At 42.6% G+C, this 22,649-nt stretch overlaps 1 protein-coding gene across 1 annotated transcript in view; it reads right to left on the bottom strand.

Moving 5' to 3' along the window:
• Nucleotides 1–21,364, bottom strand: part of PTER (phosphotriesterase related) — a 70,097-nt gene extending 48,733 nt beyond the window's left edge. Inside the window, exon 1 of the mRNA XM_043564673.1 lies at nt 21,244–21,364. The gene's annotated coding sequence lies outside the window, so the exon portion shown is untranslated. The remainder of the gene's footprint in view (nt 1–21,243) is intronic.
• Nucleotides 21,365–22,649: the final 1,285 nt, after the last annotated feature.

Raw genomic sequence — 22,649 nt, 5'->3', positions numbered from 1 at the left:
CTCCTAGCCCTTGGACCTTTACCTTGAAACTCACTTCTTAAGTTAATGGTTCACGTCTCTCCCTCCAGACTCTGACCTCCTTGAGGGCAGAGTCCGTGTCTCGGTCAGTCGCGAGTCCTCAGCCACCCGCAGTGCCTGGCACAGAGTCAGTACTTGATTAACATGCATACGTTTGCTTGTTTTGAGCCAGCCTTCTTCCACGAAGGACTGGAGGTAACTTGCACAAAAGACACATAAAGCGAAGAAAAAAATATTAAAGTAGGAGCGTGGAAATTATACACTGAAGTAGAAGAAGGGACCAAGAAGGAAGAGCAGGTTAACAGTTGTGGGCAAAGGGCTAAAAAAGTTGTCCTGGAATATTTATGTAACACATTTCTGACGACAGATAATTCTGAGATCATAGCACACCCCTTTTCCAGCAGTTCATATTATTTCCCTAAATCAAAACAGCTAAAAGTATTATTAAAAAGCATGGAAAATGGATTCCCAAAACTTTGGGGGCTTGGGATTTTGAAGCCATGTTTGTTTTTACAACTTACCCCCCCCCCTTTTTTTTTTTTTGCATTTCAAGCTCTCAGAAGATAGTGAACATGCCATTTAAGCTTATTCTTTTGCACCCAGCATGGTACTTTGTAAGTTTTTTTTATAACTTTCCCTTAGTAATAAGGGCAAATTTTTTTTTAATTTTTAATTTTGTAAGATTTTTTAAAACTTTAATGTTTTTATTTATTTTTGAGACAGAGAGAGAGACAGAGCATGAGCAGGGGAGGGGCAGAGAGAGAGGCACACACAGAATCCAAGGCTCTGAGCTGTCAGCACAGAGCCTGACGCGGGGCTTGAACTCACAGACTGTGAGATCATGACCTGAGCTGAAGTTGGATGCTTAACCGACTGGGCCACCCAGGCGCCCTTTTAACTTTTTTTAAACATATATTTACTTTTGAGAGACACAGCGTGAGCAGGGGAGGGGTAGTGAGAGAGGGAGACACAGAATCGGAAGCAGGTTCCAGGCTCTGAGCTGTCAGCAGAGAGCCCAGTGCAGGGCTCAAACCCACAAACCGTGAGATCGTGACCTGAGCTGAAATTGGTTGCTTAACCAACTGAGCCACCCAGGCGCCTCAGATTTTTTAAAAAATTTTTAAGTAATCTGTGCATGCAATATGGGGCTCAAATTTACAACCCTGAGATCGAGTCATACACTTCCCTGACTGAGCCAGCCAAGCACCCCAGGGCAAGATTCTTGAGCACAGAAATAACCAACAGCAAGTGACTTCATCTTCAAGCACATTTTCTATCTAAATTAGTGCAGGTGGTTCATGACAGTAGCTCATCCTTTACAAGGAGTAAAACTGGATAACGACCCGTAAGGCTAATTTTTAAAATGTATAGACCACCCACATTAATTTCTTTTTAAGGTAGTTTAATTTTAAAGCACTCTTCCTCGAATTACAGAGAGCCCTTCAGTTGCATGAACCCATGTGTATCTAAAAGCTATTTCCCACAAAATCATCTCAGGTCCTTTATTCTGAAGACCATACAGTAGATTTTCTTAGAAAAGTCTTGACTTCCGCTACCCTGCTTAGCTAATTCCAAGTTACGAAGAATCAGTGCCATGAATGGGCTTTCACATTGTCAGGCTTCTCCTGTTTGGTGTTAAAAAGGATAGTCATGCAGGAAGAAAGGTCTGAGAGCCACTGCAAGGAGGGCGAGAAGCTCTCCCAGCCTGGTTCTGGCCCATCTTGTCTTGTTCTAGTGGCTTCCAAAACATGGTCCACTGTATGAGAAATGCCATGCCATGCCTGATGCAAAGGAGAGTCATCTCTAGAACTAGGTTCTGTTCTGATAATCTCTCTAGTTCCATCCCCACACATGGAGAAGTAGGTACCAGCCCTGGGCTACAAGAGCCACCGGCAAGAAGTAAATGCTCAGTGGGTGTCTGTTCAACCAATGAACACTTTTCGTTCTATCCACCTTCAATTTCACAATGATGGGAGGCAAGGTTAGCCAAAAGCAATTGGATATTTTCATGAACATCACAGCCTCTTCGCAGGCTTGGGACCAGCTAGTGTTACTCTCCTTGAAATAGTAAGAGAAGTTGCTTTGGTTTACAGAGTTGAGGGATAGCTTGGACTTTAAATTCACAGAAGACAGGAAGGTAACAAAGATGTTTGCTTTCTGGGCATCTGGAAATTTCACCTGGGTACATTTCAATTCAATGTGACAAATGTTTGCTAAGGATCTAGTGCATCCAAAGGAGGATACTACGAGAGACAAAGATGAAAAAGGAATAATCTGGGGCGCCTGGGTGGCACAGTCGGTTAAACGTCCGACTTCAGCCAGGTCACGATCTCGCGGTCCGGGAGTTCGAGCCCCGCGTCAGGCTCTGGGCTGATGGCTCGGAGCCTGGAGCCTGTTTCCGATTCTGTGTCTCCCTCTCTCTGCCCCTCCCCCGTTCATGCTCTGTCTCTCTCTGTCCCAAAAATAAAAAATAAAAAACGTTGAAAAAAAAAAAAAGAAAAAGGAATAATCTTACTGTAAGAGGCTAAAGAGCCCCCAGCATGGTACCTGGCACATGGTGAGCATTCAATGGGGGATTGATATTTTTTATATATTAGTGGGACACCTGCAATGTTCAAGTGAATGCAGTAACGTTGGAAAAGAGGTCCCAAGCAGATGTTCTGGGAAGATGTGTCTGGCTAAGATTCATCAGTGCTGGAGGGTTTGGGAGGGCTCTCTGGAGGAGGGGAGCATTTAGGCAAGGCTGCACAAAGAGTTTTTACAAGGAGGCATCCTGGGGGCATGAGCAACGAAAGGCATGTTTTGGGATTTGTAAGCAGCCCGCTGAGGCTCATACACATGATGCATGGCAGGTCCACAGTGAAGACACTGACACAGGCACCGGATCCAGAGGAAGCGACCTGTGTTAGGATGGTAATTAAATGGGCAGCGTGCGTATAGACTGAATGCTGGAGACAGGGGATGAGTTAGGAAACTAAAGCAATTTTCATTGTTCCCGGGGGATTTTAAGAGCAGGAGAACTACATGTCAGGGCAGAAGAAGCCCGGAAGAGCACTCTCTTTTTCACCCTTCTCTAACTTACAAAATATCATGCTGGGAGTAGTGTAAAGTACTCCTTTTAATCATACTTTAAACCAAGAAGTAAAAAAAGTAAAAAAAAAAAATTTATAAAGCCTTAAAAGTGGGCCAGAAACATCATGACTTGAATACTTCTTGACCTCTCAAATGTGTTAGTTATTGATGGGAAAACATTAAATCAAAATATTTACAATTAAAAAGTTCAGTCATTGAAGTCTGCATTCTCAAAGCCACACGATGGCCACTATTAATATGACGTCGTAGGAAGTTCTTCATAAAACTGCATTGAAGCCCCCACTTTCTATGTTGTTGGTTTCATTACCTTCAAGAGATTATGGAATTTCAAAAGTATTATCTACAATAATAACGCTATGTGTTTCTTTGAAGAGCTTAAGGCACTGTACACACTTTAATTAAATCTCCTAATGTCCTTGCAAAGTTGGCAAGGGATCAGCAGAAGGTGAGTCATCGGAAAGTATCCAGCTAGAAGACTGGACCATAGGACATACTTTTAGATGAAACCCACTTTTGATTATTATTGTTCCCATTTCACCAATGAGGAAATGGGGTTATTATTCAGAGGAGGATGATGAGCTATCTTCTATTTTCACTGAAGGCAAAATACAATGCCATAGGCTCTGTAAGCATTTCCTGGGAGACCTTTGAAAATTGTACAAACACCATGACCCCTGAGGTTTCTCCTTTGAGAGCTGACCAACATTTATGAATAAACACCTAAAATGTGCACCAAGAGAATATACATTATCCGTCTTTTGCAAAATCAAAAACAAAACAAAAAAACCACAGGACAAGAATCCCAATTTATCATGATGTACAGTCTTTAAACCTTGATTGACTGGTTGGCCAGAAGTTCGGCTAGTTCTTTCCATAGACTCTTATCCCCAAGCTTCCCCCTACAACACCAGAGAGAAGAGCGGGCACCGGTCTGTTGGAGATCAGGGAATAGAACTGGTTAGGTTGAAGACAGTACAAATCACAGGGCTAGAAAAAATGTTGAAGAGTAGAAAACTGGACAAGTCTTGACTCACGGTTCTACCCTTTGGATAGCGGTACAGATTCCAAAGTCAGATGGTGAAAAACAAACATGCATGCGGTAATCTTAGAGGCTCCTGTTTATAAAACAACTCCACTTCTAACAAAGGAAATGAAAGGGCCCAAACCACCTTACCAGACCACGACGCCACTGTGTCAATCTAACCACCTTCTGATGTCCCAGAAAATGCAGTCATGTCGCCCAGGAAAACATCCGAGTTTGGAAAAAAAATCGTGAAAAAAGGTAAATGTTATTGTTTTAGGCAATAATTTCTTTTCACCGAAGTGTTAAAAACAAACAAAGATATGAATAATGAAATCCTATGGCAATATTTGGTTGAATGATGGTTATATTGACCCAGACTATGCTTAAAATTGTTTGGCTTATCATAAAAATGAAAATGTAAATTCAAAAATTTTGATGACAACTTGTGGAGCCTCAAGTTTGAGGAAAATTGTCTCCAAAAGACAGTCTTTATTAGTGGAACTAGGGAAGAAGGCAAGATGACAAATTTTGCCTAGTTCTAAAACAGTGTGGCACCTGACACAGAAACCTCTTTTTTGGGAAAGACTAGTATTTGATGCACTAAAAATAACAAACAGCTTATCTCTACTCCTGAAAGCCGATTTACTACAATGGGATCAAGGGCAAATCTAATAGCTTCATGGGTCATACAGCAATAATTTCTCTTTTCCAATCTTTGAGATGGCAGGGGAAAAAATGCTCTAATGGAATTCTCTAGATAAAAAAGATTCACTAAATTAGGAAAATTTTCTATAGGCAAACAACAAATTTTTAAATAACCAATCCTTAGTCACATATATGTATTGAAATATAAAGGGAATGTAATTGCTTATGTATTTTCCCCCATAAAAATAAGGTACCCTAAAAGATTTAGGAAGGTTTGTCTAGCCAATAATGTATTTTATTTTTATTTTACTTTATTTTTTAATGTTTATTTATTTTTGAGAGAGAGAGAGAGGGGGAGTGGGAGAGGGGCAGAAAGAGAAGGAGACAGAGAATCTGAAGCAGGCCCTAGGCTCTAAGCTGTCAGCACAGAGCCTGATGTGGGGCTTGAACCCACAAACTGTGAGTTCATGACCTGAGCCGAGGTCAGACGCTCAAGTGACTGAGCCACCCAGGCGCCCCAGCACTATATTTTAATTTGGAATCTTACTCATCACTATTACCTGCTTCCTAAGAATTCCCACAAAGCATTTATATATTTATATACTTATACATTTCATTTCACTGTAGTTCTGACATATTTTACCGATATTGCCAGTGTACCAAAGGACTATAATTTTAATCTTCTCCTTGGATAGACTTACATCTGTAGCTTTACTAATTATAATAAATTCCCTAAATAAAAAAGGCAGTTTTAAATCAAATTATAGATCTGCTAAAACACATTGAATTATGAAATGCATCTAAATAAGGTATGGTTTTGAATTTAGGTTAATAGTTTTAAAATAAGTAAAATCAATATTTTATTAAATATTATTTTAAAATGATAATAGTTAACAATAATTAACATATGTAAATTTCAGTGACTGTTAAATGCTATTTGATCTCAGAATTTTTGAGCAGAAAGGGACCATGCAGATCATTTAATTCAATGACTTCATTTTTAGGTGCAAACACTGACTGCTCGATCTCCTGAAGGCCAGACAGCCCCAGATAGAACCCAGTTCCCCAATTTGACAGGCAAGTGTTTCTTTCCTTTAACCATGGAGATATTTGCTATAAACATCACATTAAGTTATCCTGGTATCCATTAACGTGGGAGTACTATTCAGAGGTGACATCACTCAATGGCCCAAGGAAGAAGCTACACTTATCTGGGACCAGAAAATCCTATCCCAACCCCACTGCTGACTGGATGCCATCAAGCAGGCCATTTAATTGCACTGCACTTTCCTCTTCCTAATTATAAAAATAAGGACTCGAGTAATTTAGACTTCCCTGCTTAAATTGGCTGTTGCAATCAGTAGTAATAAAAATAACTCTAAAGCATACAGCATATCTAAGTGCAAAAGAAATGCTTAATAACAAAAACTCATCTTCACTATATTTAAACCAAGGAGTAATAACCACTTTTAGTCATAATTAGGAGGGAGTATATATTAGCTGTTGTGCGTCCTTATAACATCTGAACACGCTAATGCAGGTGTATATCTAACAAGTACAGTAGCTCTTACTTTTTATAATCTATCTTTATGTTGACCTAAGCCAGATAGTGATTATCAGTGGAGAATAAACGAGAAATGTTTGGCTTCTGAAATGCACCAGGCTTCCCTAACAGAGAGAAGTGTTAACAGACTACCTAGTGTTTCTAACAGAATCAGAAAATTTTACTACCGAATCACCCTGTACCTGATAGATGGCATGGCATAAACCCCACCAAATACTATTCCCTAATAGTCAAATATAAGTTTCCTGACATGTAAAATCATCCATCTTGAGCTGACCTTTAAAAGACAAACAAAAATTTAGCAACTGGATTCTCCTGGACTCTGAGAGGGATAGAAAGAATTAAGAAGTAGGTTTTAAAAGCATTGCATAGGGGCGCCTGGGTGGCGCAGTCGGTTAAGCGTCCAACTTCAGCCAGGTCACGATCTCGCGGTCCGTGAGTTCGAGCCCCGCATCAGGCTCTGGGCTGATGGCTCGGAGCCTGGAGCCTGTTTCCGATTCTGTGTCTCCCTCTCTCTCTGCCCCTCCCCCATTCATGCTCTGTCTCTCTCTGTCCCAAAAATAAATAAAAAACGTTGAAAAAAAAAATTAAAAAAAAAAAAGCAATGCATAATACAGTTTTTTTCCTAGAAGAAAATGTATATACTTTGCATAGAGAATAACCTGAAAGAAATTACCCAGAGAGGCTAAGTCCTGATACTGGTTTCGGGTAATGGGAGCCAGCACAGACAGAAGTCTGGGGAGGCCACTTTGTTGTGAGTTTCCATACCCACTAAGTACCAAAGGGCAGAATTGGGAAAGGTTTCTCACCATCATCAGCTCATGCCTGGTGTGCGTCCTTTACCCACAGTTTCCTTTTCTGGATTGGAGGTCTCCGTCTTAAATTTAAACAAGCATGGCTTTCGGTGTTTAATTACAATTTAATGGAAATACTACTCGCATTCAAATTAGCTTTTAGTTTTCACATCACGAGTGTGCATCCGAGTTATTGTGTCATTATAATCTCATGTTATAATGGCTTCATAATGCAAGTCCCTGCAGGGTTGAATTAGTAGTTTCCTATGGTAATCGCCCATCGCTATAATATCATAATCACATAAGCACGGTCCCCACGTGCCTTCCACTGCAATCATTTTGACATGGTAAGAGCATTTTAATAGTATTAGCATAGATTCTCCGGAGAAATCATCTCATTGTCACTGCATTACCATATAAGATTAATGGTGGTAGGAAAGCTCAAAAAAAAAAAAAAAAAGGCAATGCTCAGCAATAAAGTGCGTGCATTTTGCACTGAGGTTTGCGACACAACCCTGAATTGAACAGACGCCCTTGCACACCATGGACGGGTTTTGTTTGGGTTTTCTTTGTGTTTGTTTGTTCAGGACTCAGACAGTGGTAATCAGTTGGGTCAATCCCTCTCTGTGATACAGAAAGAAACAGCCCTAGTCCCTGTCTTCAAGGAGTTTACTGTTTAATCAGGTTCGCAACAAGTTCTATAGAGCATAGAGCTCAATGCAATTCATAGGCTCCAAATAAACAAAGTACTCTGGTAACCGGCATTTAAGTAGACGGTGAGAACAAACCACACAAGGTGTTCCTCAAGGGAAACGGTTGATAATTATAAAGGGTTAAACAGACTGAACATGAGGGCTGCGTGACAGAAATGGAATGCACGTTATCAGGGCTCCTAAGAGTCAGGCTGGCGTCTTCATTCCGCATTCACTAAGGCTGCGGAGAAGGCAGGCCACTGAAGGCACCAGTAGCGGCCACGGCCAGAGCCACGGCTTCCTGGCCAGAGGAAGCGGGAACAGGTTTCGGACAGGAAGCGTCTCCTCTGCACACATCTCCCCCGCTGGGTGGACAGAATGGAAGCCTGACCTTGTTCTTTACTGCTAAGAGAATAAGCAGAGACGGTCTCCGAAGCATCAGACCAAGGGCCAGCAAAAGGAAACTCCTACTCGGAAAAGCACTGCCCAGCCCCTACTACTCTCCTTGGGTTGAAGCCACAGGGCTAAATGACTAGGTTGTGTCAGGGACGAATGGCACACGCTGCAAGACTGGCAGTCTATTGTGTTCACTTGAGGGGCTTCTAATCATCTGGTACTGTCTGGGGACACCACAGGAGAATTGCAAACAGATGATCGTAAGTCTCAAGGAATCCTCTCCGCTCGGTGTGTGAGTGAGAACGTCACAGCCAGCATTCGGCACCGTGACTGGCCCAGAGCAGGCATCCGGTAAGCGCTGAGGATGGACGGATGCGTAAATTAACACGGCTGGAAGGAACACACTGTGCTGTGGGTCTGAGCACACGGGCAGCAGATTGGGAATACGTGCGCTCCCATGGCATTAACAGCGGAGGAATTAACAACTGGCAATGTCTCTTGTATTATTAAAGACCTGCTTTGCCTTCTTGTTCTGGTAGATTACAGCATTCTGAGGGGGAAGGGTTGCTAATTTCCCTTTTCTTAAATTGTGCGGGCCTGGGAGATCTTGGAGCTACTCACTGGCTCAGTATCCGAAAAGAAGTAATACTGCTTTTTTAATTGGAAGACGACGAGGGGAAAGATTGCTCTCTGAGTGCTCAAAACTACTTTTACCAACAAGCTGTAGAGCAATATAAACGTATTACATAAACAAAATTAGCTGTCCTTCCTTCAGAAGTTATTTTTAATTTTCATAGGTAAAGTCTACGGGCACCTGCCACCCGATTCTTCCTTGGGCTCTTGGTTAGGCATCCTACGTAATTAAACTCTTCTGGCTCATTCTTCCCAGGAACATCTGCCATTATGCATTCATATCAGAATTTACTTTTATTACCCCTGATTACCAGTTTTTCTTATTATTTGCTTGGTTATTAGACATACAGAGTAAAAATCAAGAATCAAGAATGGGATGTTTGAATCCGAAGGTACTCCCCTTAAGAACACAAATCTTACTTATTTTGTAAAAGATATCTTGACACTGTTTAGGAAAATGTCATTTTCCTTTCTCACTCAAATGTATTAAAGGCAACAGAAAACATTCCTGATAATGTTCAATAGAGTTCATCTTTTATTTGACACAAGCAATAGTCAGTAGCTATTAAATATCTAGAGTACCACCAAATATTAATGCTCCGCTGCTGTATTTCAGAAATGTAAGAATGCAACAGAACGCTCTTATGAACATATCACTATTTCCTCAATAGGAAGAAATGCTAGAGCTTGACGAAGCACACAGATGTTTCAAAAAGTTGATAGGATCAACGTGTGTCTTTGGGCAAATGTAGCACATGAGCCTCAGTTTTCTCCCAGATAAAACAAAGGAGTTAAACAAGATGATCTCCAAAGTTCTTTCCGGACACAAATTCCACGATTCTAGGCAAAAAGGCAGTAAATGACCTGTAAAGAACTCGTGCAGTGGCTCCCCATGACTTCACCTTGTTTAGACATTAGATAAACGGGGATATTTATATAGTCGAAAATCAGACAGAACATTTCTATACGACAAATGAGAAGCCTATTGATATCTTTCTAATTCTTTTTCTGAACCACCCTCTAACCACATTACAGCATTTACTTTACTATAAACTTCAGATTATTATGGACAGAAGAATGAAATAAACATACCTCACAAGTCAGATTATTACTTTTTAAATTATCACTCTTTATAATGCTTACGACTAACAGTACAATAGAGACACCAGGATCAAATAATGCTGGCTCTGTTAGCCTCAAATAAATGATGCTCAGTATCTAAGCACTTGAAAACTCTTGGCTATTTCCCAAATAACAGCTAACATGATCCATTATCTACCTATGTACATGTGTATATATGTGCATTTATATATATATATATACACACACACACATACATATACAGTGTGCACATTTTCTAATTATCACAATACAAATACGGAGACTATTCTGAAAATTGTTTTGTGCCAACTTCACAGCCAATGATTATTTTATTTCCTCGTGGACAGTGAGATAAGTAAAAAAGTCAGTAATCTGCTTGGTTTTGTCAATGTTTTCAGAAGGTGTGATATATTTCCCACTGGTGGTTCAAACCAATTTTAGGTGATATATGGGCATTTAAGGTCTTTTAAACACATATTTGTTTATTTTAATGTGTTTTAGAAGGGTGCCTGGGTGGCTCAGTTGGTTAAGTGTCTGACTTTGGCTCAGGTCTTGATCTCATGGTTCATGGGTTTGAGCCCCGCATTGGGCTCTGTGCTGACAGCTCGGAGCCTGGATCCTGCTTCAGATTCTGTATCTCCCTGTCTTTCTGGCCCTCCCCTGCTCGCACTCTGTCTCTCTCTCTCAAAAATAAATAAGACATTTAAAAGAATTAAAACAATGTTTTAAACACATATTTGTTTATTTTAATGTGTTTTAGAAAAAAGTATTAATGTTGCAAGCCTCTGACTTTATGGAGATTGTTGTTTTGGATAAGGGTAAAGCAAAAAAAGTGGGTTACTTTAAAAAAATATGTTAAGTAATTAGAAAAGGTAGTACCTGGGCATAGCAAACATGCTTTAAAAATGATAGGAGAATGAATCAAATTTGACAAACTTGATAAATATTAATGAATGATGAATTCATCCATTCTGATGAATATTATGCTGAGTTTGTGAAAATTAAAAGGCATATATCTCTACAGTGTCTTGTAACACATTTCTTTTCTTGGGCCTATCAAAGAACTAACTTCTGATTCATCAGAAATATCATCGTGATTTTTTTCTCTGTTCATTTATTTAATTTTGAGACAAAGAGTGAGAGAGAACATGCACACATGAGCTGGGGAGGGGCAGAGAGAGAGAGAGAGAGGGTGACAAACAATCCCAAGCAGGCTCTGATCTGTCAGTGCAGAGCCTGATGTGGGGCTTGATCCCATGAATCATAAGATCATGACCTGAACTGAAATCGAGAGTGAGAAGCCCAACCCACTGAGCTATTCTGGTGCCCCAATCATGACTTCTCATTAGGCAGGGAAAGCTATCACCCACTTTTCACTCTTAGACCTTTTTCTTGGTCCTATAATTGTTGACATTATTTTAAATGAGGTTGATTTAAAAATATAAATATGATACATGGTGTCAAGAATATAAATTGGGGCATTATGGCTCAGACATGGTGTAGCTACTGAGTAAGCTTTCCAATTTTAGTAGAGAAAACTCTGAAATTTAATACATTGTTCTTTGTATAGAAACAACATATAAAGAAACGTTCCTTTCTGCTAATGGTATGAAATCATTACATTAAATAAGAATAGTTAATGAATATTTATTTTAGCCAAGGTATTACTAACGCAGAGATAAACATAAAGAAGTGAAGACAGGTTCACAAGAAACTATACCATCCCTACATAACGCATTGTGAAAATTCTATATAAAAAAACCTTTTACAATTCTGATTCGGTCTATCAAAAAGCAACGGAATTTAGAAACTAATCCTTTTGACTTTACTGTGTCAGGAGTAAGTAGTAGCAAAGGTCCATGAAGTATCCCTAATGCTAGAAGCTGTATATGTTCTTTTATATATTTTAAATCTAACAGTTAAATGAAATTCAATAGACAATATAGAGAACTATGTAAAATCTTCGCAGGGATCATTTTAAACCTGGCTCTCTTAGCTTGAAACATTTTGAGCTTTCTACTAAAATCCACTCATAAACAGAAAGCAAAAATAACAATAATAATAATAATAATGCCTGGGAGGAATGAATTATGTCCAAAGGGAGCACTGCCGTGTGGTTTGCAGGACCCTTCCCCACCCCGCACACCCACCAGATCAAATATGTCTGTAAGGCCAAAGGCTCAGGAATGCGAGTGCTCAAAACAGCAGGTTCTTTACTTCTTATACACCAAGCTGCTCCAAAATATTTACGCAAGACAAAGAGGAACACCTTGAAGATGAACTTCTCTGAATGAGAATGGGGCAAATTCAAAGCAATGTTGGGCCTTCGACTTATGCAGGAATGTGAGACTCATAAGAGAGGTCCGGGACAGTCCCTAATCCTCCCTGTGGAAGCTGGGGGGACTTGGATGGGCAGTGTCAGCAACAGGCTGGAGACGGGGCTTTGGAGTAACTTTCCTCAAAGGACATTCAGCAGAGATCTGTTCTTGCCTAGCGGCAATCTGTGAACACCCGTCTTGCAGGAGTAGAGGACATTTTTATAGAAAGTATTGGGCAGAAGGTATTCGCCAGGCATGGGGCATTGGAAGCTAGCACCCTCTTCTTGAATTCCCGTGTTAAATGGATTTGTATAGCTACAGGTGGAAAGTGTCTGAAGCTAAAAGACTCAACTGGGAGAAAATGCGGCCGGGGCAACTCCATGATTGGTAGAAAGACATTGACTCATGAAATGACAGATATGCCATACTCCAGGGAGTGATAAATAAAAACATGTGTCAAATAATCTAGGTCACAACTAAGAAAGACACTCTCACAGCCTTTCCTAGATAAGGGTCTCAACAGTACTTTTCTATGGCAACATTGGTAGTAAAAAAAACCCTTCTGCTCACACATGTATTGTCTTACATATGCACTCATACTTCATTATTCAAATGTAATTTGTCCCTGAGCCCATGATGGGTGCATTGCAGAAGGCTATATATTTCATTCATGTCTTTTTTTAAGAAAAAAATCATTTCAGTTCAACTTTTTAATACGAGCATTTTCAAAAGCTTGCAAATGTGGAGAGAACAGTATAATGGACCTCTAGGTATCCATCACCCAGCTTCAACAATAAATTCTAATGAAAACAGTTTTTAAGGGGAAAATTAATGTTCCGCAGCTCATTCAAAACTACCAACCAATTATCCCAAATATTACTAACATACTCTTAGAGATCCATATAACAATCCTCTAAGGGTTTCTGGCTATTAATTAACTACAAAAGACATTTTTTAGAATTACAAAAACACTATTATTCTATTCTGAAGGAACATTGTAAAGCTTTCCAGAAACAACTATAGTACCCATACTAGAGGCAGGCAGGGAACAGTCAGATTGAGGTATTTGATGCTTTCACGTTCCCAATATTTTTTTTCAAATGTAAGAGCTTTTCTAGCTTCTTAGGCTCATCATCTCTCCTTAGAAACTCTCCTGCTTTCTTAGATGTTTTCAGCCGATAACATGAAGGCAAAAATGTTCGACACGTTTAACAACATGAGGGCAAGATGTTCCCCTCTAGGGGGGAGATCTGAGCTGGGACCACCGTGCCCTCTACATCCTATTGCCCATTTTGATGATACAAGCATGTGGACTAATCATAGCCAAGTTTTTGGTTCAGAGAGGAAATTCTGGGTAAAAATATTGGCGAATTGTTATAACAAATATTTGGCGGGTGGTAGTTCAGATGGCAAGGTATACTTAATTATGTACACTTTAAGGTTAGCATCTTAATAAAGTATACAGAACTCACTTAATGTTGCTACAATGTTTATCAAATTACTTCATTGTTTTAGTCACAAGCATAAAGCCCTCCTCCAAGTAACGTTAAGAAGCTCCTATACTGAGTAGACCTCCAAACGCTTGTAGTCGTCAGCTGTCTGCTCAGATTTGATAAGCAACGAAAATAACTCCAAAACTGGTAGTTTCCACAGATCATTATTATAGTTCAGGAGTATGGGCTGAATTGTGCCGCCCCCCCTCCCCCCGCCCACCTTTATATGTTGGAGTCTTAACCTCAGAATGTAATTGGATTTGGACATAGGGCCTTCATGGAGGTAATTACATTAAAATGGGGTTTGGGGAGTGGGTCCTAATTCAATATGACCATTTTCAATACTTACGAGCAGAAATTAGGACACAGACAACATAGACAAAGAGAAGGCCAAGGGAGGACATAGGGACAGGTGGCCATCTACAAGCCAAGAGATGCCTCATAAGAGACCAAATCTACCAACACCTTGATCTTGGGCTTGTAGCTTCCGGAATTGCCGGCAAGTAAATATCTGTTGTCTAGGTCACCCAGCTGGTGCTACTTTGCTATCGCAACCCTAACAAAGTAATACCTTCAGTATTGAGGTTGCCTAATCCAAGCTACAGAGTGGCCTTTAGTTACACCCGGGGAATCTGGGGCTAGAGTGAGCAGAAAATTTGTTCAAAGGGCTGGCCGGGCACGTGTGATTCAATCTAACCCTTTTCGACAAAGTTTAATGACAATCAGGTGATAGCTCAGTAGATGGACTCAGCGTTATTTACCTCAGTTATTTGTCAGGGTATAATAGGTCAGCTTGCTGAAAAGTTAATCAGATACTACACACAGATTGTGTAGAAGATAGCACGTGACATACCTCTGCACTGGGGGTTGGGCTTTCTATTTCCTCCAAACTTTAGAGAGCACGACTCACAACATTTAACTTTTCAGATGTGTAATGAATATAGTAGATGACACACGTAGAAGTGGGACAGTGTGAACATGATAACTTTAGGAATTTATGACAGTATTTAAAATTTTTCAAAAATCAGTAGATATATAATGTTGAAAACAGTAAGCAGTACTAAGACATCCTTGTTGGTACATAGTAATACCAAGGACTTTTCGGGTGCAGTGGACTTTCAATTACAAGGAAACATTAAATTAACAACAGTATTTACCAATATTCTCCTCAAAGTGCTTTTCAAACGCTAAATAATGACCCAATTAAGCCACTGCAAGATAAGCTGTTATTACTCTAGATTTAGTGAAAAGGACTAATAATTACTATTTTAACAGTTTCTGTGAAGAAAGACTCGATGTTTACTGAACACAACTCTGAGAACGCCCCATCGGTTTAGCGAGTAGAGAACAGAAAAACAAAAGGTTGATTAGTTAAGTGAATTCAGGGAAAGACAGAGTTGATTAAGGACGAACAACCATGACCTGTGAAAGCAGCAAATTTAATATGCAAAGCGGTGACCAAAATTGGCAGGAGGCTATTTATGAATACTGCCAATATTCAATGTGGCATACTGACAATGGAGAATCTGTGGTCATGCCCTCAACAACATAATTCATCACACTAGTGCTTGGGGCAGTCATGTCCAAGCAATTTATCATCATCATATCACTCGTCTGAGTAAGAGAGGGGGAGAACTTTGATTGTTAACCTCTAGGGAGAATGGATTTATAGCCAACATCCCTAGGAGCACCGCATGGCTCTGCCCAAAGCAAAACACTCCCTGCTTCACTTCTGCTTAACTCAGAGTAAAAGTGCGAACACACTGCCTCCAAGACAGTGAGAGCAAAACCCAGGTCTGATGCTTTTAGCGCAAAAGTAAGATAGCCAGGAAATCATACTTAAATATTCATTTAAAAATGAATGCCTTAAAAATGCCTTAAAAATGCTTATGGATGAGGCATTTCCAATGTCCTTTGGTGACAAAATCATTTTTGAAATGCATCCACGGATACGGACACTTGGGAAGAATTATCTCTTAACATTGAACCCATGAACATTTCTCTGTGTTGGAAAACTTGGAAGTGAGCTGACAATTAAAAAAAATAATATGTGTGTGTGTGTGTGTGTGTGTGTGTGTGCGTGTAGTGTTTTTCAAAATAGAAATGAGAGCCTTAATTCCTCTGGACATTGAGCCTTTATGTACTTTACACTTTAACAATGGCTGCCCTTACAGGGTATGATTGAACACCTAAATGCCATTTTGCCCCCTTTGATTAAAATCTTGAAGCTGAGTTGAGCGTTATGGAAACAAGTACCCTGCTGTTTACCAACAGTAAGAGGAACATGAGTCACAACAGCAAGACTTCCAGGGTGCCTTCTCTCTTAGGCTCCCACTGTATCTGGTAAACTGGAAATCAGTAATTCCTGGAGGCACATGGATCAGACCTTACCCAAGTACATTAATCAGGATCGGCAAGGTTATGCTGTGGTAACAAACACATCTCCAAATCTTGAGGCCTAAACACAACAAAAGCTTATTTCTAGCTCTCTCTATGGCTAACAGAGGTTGACAGGGGGCTCTGCTCACTGCCCTCATTTCAAGAGCCAAGCTGACAGAACAGCCACTATCTAGAAAATTGGTGGTCACTCCGGCAGAGGGAAAGAAAGTGTGACAGACTTCTCACTGGCTCTTAAAGCGTCTACCTGGAAGTGACATTTCCCTCCACTCACATTGCATTGGCCAAAGCAAGTCACGTGGCCATACCTCACTGGAAGGGGACAGAGAAATGGATAACACTCAACGACTGCCATGAGGCAGAGGCATCTGTATTCAGGCAGATGCTGCCTTCATGAACAGACAGAACCACAGAGCCAGCTTATGCCAGGTGGCCAGGTGGGAGCAGGTATTTTATTTTTCTCCATCTTCCTTATTTTATTTATTTATTTATTTATTTATTTATTTAGCCCGAGGCCACATTTGGTGTGTGAAAAACATGTACAACAATCCTCTTCGGTCCTTCTATTAACAGTGAAGTTCATAGGGCTATGAGCAGGACACCACTGAACCAGGAGTTAATTTTCCCATTGTCATTGTATGGCTCACTGGGGTATTTAAGACATTCGAGGAGAAAGACTCCTGATACAGTAATGCTATAGAACATATGGAAGTAAGGGTAGGCCTTTTCCAAGGCCAGTAGCTCCACCTATGTTACATCCCTTATTCTTTTCTCTTCAACCTCTAAACTCTTTACACGGGGGCTCTCTACCAACTATAATCCCAGCCAGGGCACTGAGGATGCAACCATAGACTTCTCAAAACTCTAAATATTCCATCCCAGGGCACTTGGGTGGTTTGATCGGTTAAACAGCCGACTTGATTTCAGCACAGGTCATGATCTCACGGTTCATGGGTTCGAGCCCCTCGTCAAGCTCTGTGCTGAGTGCAGAGTCTGCTTGAGATTCTCTCTCAGTGTGCCCCTCGCCCACAGAGTTACATAAATAAACTTTAAAATAAACAAATGTTCTTTTCTCTGTTTCTATCTGGGTCAACGTTTAACTACTCACATTTCAACTGTATTAAATTGCATCGTTTCAGAAATTCTTTTCATTTCCGCCATATTCAAACTATTTTCTGCCCTTCACAGGGAAGGGGAAACTTGTCCAGTGAAACCTATCTTTCCCTTAAGTCACCCCCAGAATACACGCTGTGCTGGCCATCCTCCTTTGCTGGCTGCTACTCCACTAACCATTAAGCATTGGGCTCTTCGATACTGGGTCCAGGATCCTCTTCCCTTCTCCACCTTTATTCTCTCCCTGGATCCTGTGACACATTTCCAATGATTCCCCAATAATTATCTGTGGCCCAGATCTCTCCTGTGAGCTACAGCATAATATACCCGCCAGCCTATATGACATTTCCCCTTAGACAGCTGATAGACCCTGTAGGAGGCAGATACTACAATGACACCCAACAACCCCACCCCTCTTAGTATTTGCACCCCTGTGTTGTCCCCGCCACCCCCACCCCTGACACTGCACCAGAGTTGATCTGTGTGATCAACAGCACACAGCAGAAGTGATGGTATGCTACTTCTGAGATCAGGTTCTAAAAGAAGACTGGCTTCCATCTTGGGTTCGCTTTCCCTCTTGGAACGTTTGCCCTGGGGGAAGCCACATCATGAGGAGCCCTGTGGAGAGGTCCATGTGGCAAGGAACTGAACTCTCTGGCCAACAGCCAACTGAAATCTGTCAACAGCCATGGAAGAAGCTAAGAAGCATATCTCACAGCTCCAGTCAAACCGTGACATGACCACAGCCCTGGCTGAAAGATTCACTGGAACGTTATGAAAGACCCTGAGCCGGAACCTCCCCAACTATGCTGTGTGCAAATTTCTGACCCATAGAACCTGAGGCAATGAATGTCTGTTGTTTTGCTCTGCTAAATTTTAGGGTAATTTTTTAGATGTAGTAATAGGTAACTAATCCACACACCACAGATTTAATATGTACCAAATGGAACTTTCCATCTCCCCTCCCCCAATTCCCAATTTGTTCTTTCTCTAGCCTTCTCCTTATTGATTAACATCCACATCTGCCCAGTTTCTGAGCCAGCATCTTGAGACTCATCCTTGGTTTCTCCTTATCTTTCACTATCATATCCCATTCATCAGCAAGCTCTACAGAATCAAAATCCAAAGCATTTATCACATCCATTCTTACAACAAATGGATCAAGGGCCCACTTTGCACAAGGCACAGCATCGGGTGCTAGAGAAACAGCCATAAATAAAACATGCACACCCTGCCCTCAAGTGGTTGACATTCTTATAGGAAGGAGTAAATAATTTATAAACAAAATGTGTAATATGTCATATGGGAATACGTTGTATGCGGGAAAACTAAAGGGAACAGGAGGATGGGAATGCCAGGGTGTTCGAGGGGTGTTAGCATGTGATTTTAAATATGCTTGTCAGGGGGCAGCTGGGTGGCTCAGTCGGTTAAGCGTCCAAATCTTGATTTCGGTTCAGGTCATGATCTCGAAATTCATGAGATCAAGCCCCGTGTGGGGCTCTGCACTGACAGCATGAAGACTGCTTGGGATTCTCTCTCTCCCTCTGTTTCTCCTCCTCCTCCTCCTCCTCCTCCTCCTCCTCCTCCTCCTTCCTCTCTCTCTCTCTCTCAAAATCAATAAATACTCTTACTGCCACCCCAACCTGAGCTACCTCTGCCTTTCACTTGGGCTGCATCATAGCCACCTTCACGTCACTCCCCTGCCCACAACCCTTCAGTGGCTTCCTGTTGCCGTGAGATGAACATCTAGAGACCTTACCAGGCTGCACAAAGCCCTGCATGACCTGGTCCCACCCTGTCTCTCCGACTTCATCTTGAACCAATCACCATCACAAAGACGTTCTGGTCATTACCAGAACATGCCAAGTCCTTTCATGGCTCCTTTGCCCAAGCAGGTCCCACTGCAAGGAAGGAACTTCACTAGGTCCTTCGCATCCTTCCAAACCAGCAGGCCTTGGTGAGGACTCCTTTTCACCACCACATCTAAAGTGCCCCACCACCTCTCTGCTCCATTTTCCTTTATCACAGCCCTCTGTTCACAACTTGTAGCTGTTGGTTAATTAATTTGTTTGTTAGTTCCTTCTTTGTTTGCTCAGGTCTCCCTGCCTCTAACCAGAATATATACCCCTGGAGGCTAGAATCCTCATCTGTCCTGTTCTGTATTGCAGCAGCCCCAGTACGTGTCCAGCTACACAACGCACATTTATTGAATGAATAAACCAACCCTTCCTGACCGCCCTGTAATTCCAACACCAAGTGTGACCAAAAATATCATTAAGTGGCAAAAGCGGAATATTATTTTCACAAATCTATAGGTTTTTCGATCTAGCAGAGACCTAGAGATCAATTACTTTCATGTGCCTAGAAAAGATAAGTAACTTGTGCAAAGTCACAGAGCTGGAATCGGAAATAGAATGAGATTCCACTCACGGGTCCTGAGTATGTTAAACTAGCAACTTGTCTTATAGCCCCCTCTACCCGCGTATCTTTAGTTCCTGTTGGACAGGGGGCATACTTATGAAAAACAAAGTACAGGGGGGCTCAGTGGTAGGAGCACAGGTTTTGAGTTAGAAAGACATGGGTTTTTTCCCCCTAAACTTTCCAGCAGTGTGGCCTCACCCCTATGCCTTAACTTCCTCTTCAGTATCAGGAGAACACCTCAAGGAGCAGTGTAAAGTGTGAACTTCTAGGGCACAGAGCTCAAAGAAGACCCTTGGTGATTAGCTTTCACTAATGTTGAAAAACATAGGCGTGGGCATTCCTCTTCCGATACTAAGATCCAGGAATGGGAATAAAATGCATTTTGCATGCATTTGCATTTTGCAATAAAAATGCATGCCCCAATCTATACTACATACATTTTTGTAACTTCCATAAGAATAAAGCAACATCCAGCCTCCACACATGGAAAACGTAATTTCACAGAGCAGCGCGCCGTGAATTTTGTGTTCCAATTCTCCTGTTTTCTGAAATTAAGTTGCTGCCTTGCTTTCCACGGCAAGTTGTCCGATCCCTTTTTCTTTGCAGCGTGCACTGAGATTTCTTTTTAAAAAGGGGTTCATTATTTCCGGAATTGCATCAGGCCTTTAGGATAACTGCTGAACACCCCTGCTGTCTATGCAAAACAAGACGCAACTGGCCAAGTCGGTGTCAGAAGTGTTAGCTCGCTTCTCTCACTGACGCTCATTCTATTTGACAATGACTGCGATGGTCCTTTAGGATAGGAGCAAACGCTTGTCGTTTTCCTCCAGTGTGGCAGTGATTTGAGGGCGAATGGACACGTTTTTACACAAGGCGGAAGCTCTCCTCTGTAAATGTGTCCCCCTCGGAGGTGTCCCTGCAACCCGAGGCGCCTCCACAAGTATCACAACGTTGCGCCTGTAAACACCGCGCTCTTATCTGTAGGGGAGGCGCACCTATGTGTGTTTGGAATATCTTTACAACAGAAGAACCATGAGACGGTAAAATAAAGGGCAAGGCTGAGGCTCAAGGCTTAGAGGTATGATTTCAAAGCTCAGGAAAGGAGAACCAGCATGTTAGAGAAGCCTTCCCCCCCCCCCACCCCAGCCCAACGGCCCGACGACAACCCCTGCAGCATTTCTGTCCAGCAACACTGGGCTGGAGCCACGCGAGGCCCCCCGGGGCCTTCCTCCTCGTGGGACTCTCGGCTTCGGGTTTCAAGCCAGGCTTCGCTGCACTTTAGACTTTGGGGTAACCAACCACCCACTTCCAACACAGACCAGCCTCCTAGGCCTCGCGCAGCCTCACGATCCGCGCGTCTTTGCAGCGCATCTGGAGAAAGGCAGCAGCTCGCCAAAGCGCGGATTGCTTTCAACCTCTCTCCCCCAGGGGGACCATCGCCGGGGCTCCCCGCAGGGATGAACACGAAAGGCTCCCCTGCTCACCCCACCCTTCCTACCCGGCTCACAGCCCCCACGCCCCCGCCCCCGGCTCCCGCGCACCTTCCCTCCGCTCGCTGCGCGCCGCCTTCGCCCCCGGGACCCTCGGCGGGGCCAGCGTGCAGGGCCTTTAAGGTCTCCCCACTCCCCTCGCGCTTCACGCTCGGGGCTAGTCTTCTCCCCGCCCCCAGGTCCCAGGGCAGGGTTCCGCGGGTCCCGGCCACGCCCCACTCGGCCCTAGGTCACGCCCTGTGGCTCTTGCCACGCCCTACCCGGCCCTAGGTCACGCCCCGCGGGCCCAGGACCCGCCCCGCCCGCCACCCGTCCAAGTCCGGGTTCACTCCTGTCGGCTGCCTGTCCTAACCTTGAAGGGGGCAGTAGGCTGGTAGCTGCAGGATCCGTTCAGCTGCCGCACTGGAAGCCTACTTTCTCTGCGTGAGAGTCTATTGTAGATACCCCCCCGCACCCCAATATCCCGGAAGGAGAGGTTTCTCGTCTCCCTCGAGTTCAGCTGAGTCGAAAGAATTAGGGGCTAGATCCCCCAAGGGGAAAGGAAGCAGCTGCATTTTCCCCAGACTCCAGGTCTCTGTAGAAAAGCCTGGAACATGGAGGCTTTAGTAGCTATTGTAGCTTCCTCCAAGGATAACGGATCGGCGGGGGTGCACTGGCAGTTTGGTATCTTGAACAGGATTTGGATAATCATTCCGAACGCAAAGCGACTTTGGGTTGATTGTCCATTGTTTCATGTCCCTGGACCTGAGGTTTCTCATCCTTACCAGCAGAGTCTGGACGCTTGAAGTGGCCCTACGCTTCAGTGCCAGCTGGCTTAGGGAAAGTGAGTGCACCTGTCGACCAAACCTAGTGCTGGGAACAGTCGCGGCGATACAGGACAATACCCTTAGGTATTACGCTGTATTCAATTAATTTTATCCTGAATTCTGGGGAAAAGGGGATGAGTACTCAGATGGCAAGAATCTCCAGGTGTCGTTTGGAAGGAAGGTAAACGTTTAATAATTAACGATAATAATGATGATGATGATACTTCCTGAAGCCAATTCTCCTCCTCTAGGTCCTGTGTGTAGGTTATCTTGCTTAATTTTTTAGAACAGCCTACATGTGGTGGAAGCGTTTCCTCTTCCAATTACGGATAAGAAAACAGATCCCGAAAGAGAAGTCCCTTGTGCCAGGCCAGGGCTAGAACGTGCTGTGGTCGATGTCACTACACCACACCTTCCTGGTAGAGAACAGGGCACTTTGGTAAGACGCTAGGTACTAGACTGATATATTTCGGTCAGAAAAAGAAGAGAAAAGGAAATGAAGGGGTGTGTGTGTGTGTGTGTGTGTGTGTGTGTGTCTGTGTGTCTGTGTGTGTGTGTGTGTGTGTGTGTGTGTGTGTGTCTGTGTTTTAAGGAGGGTAAAACTATAACTTGGTTGGTGAAGGACAGGCAGGGGGACAAGACTGAAGGAGA

This window comes from Prionailurus bengalensis, chromosome B4, assembly GCF_016509475.1.
Source record: "Prionailurus bengalensis isolate Pbe53 chromosome B4, Fcat_Pben_1.1_paternal_pri, whole genome shotgun sequence".
In the NCBI taxonomy this organism is placed as follows: Eukaryota; Metazoa; Chordata; class Mammalia; order Carnivora; family Felidae; genus Prionailurus; species Prionailurus bengalensis.
The sequence above is the reverse complement of the archived record's forward strand: the minus strand, read 5'-3'. Positions and strand labels throughout refer to the sequence as shown.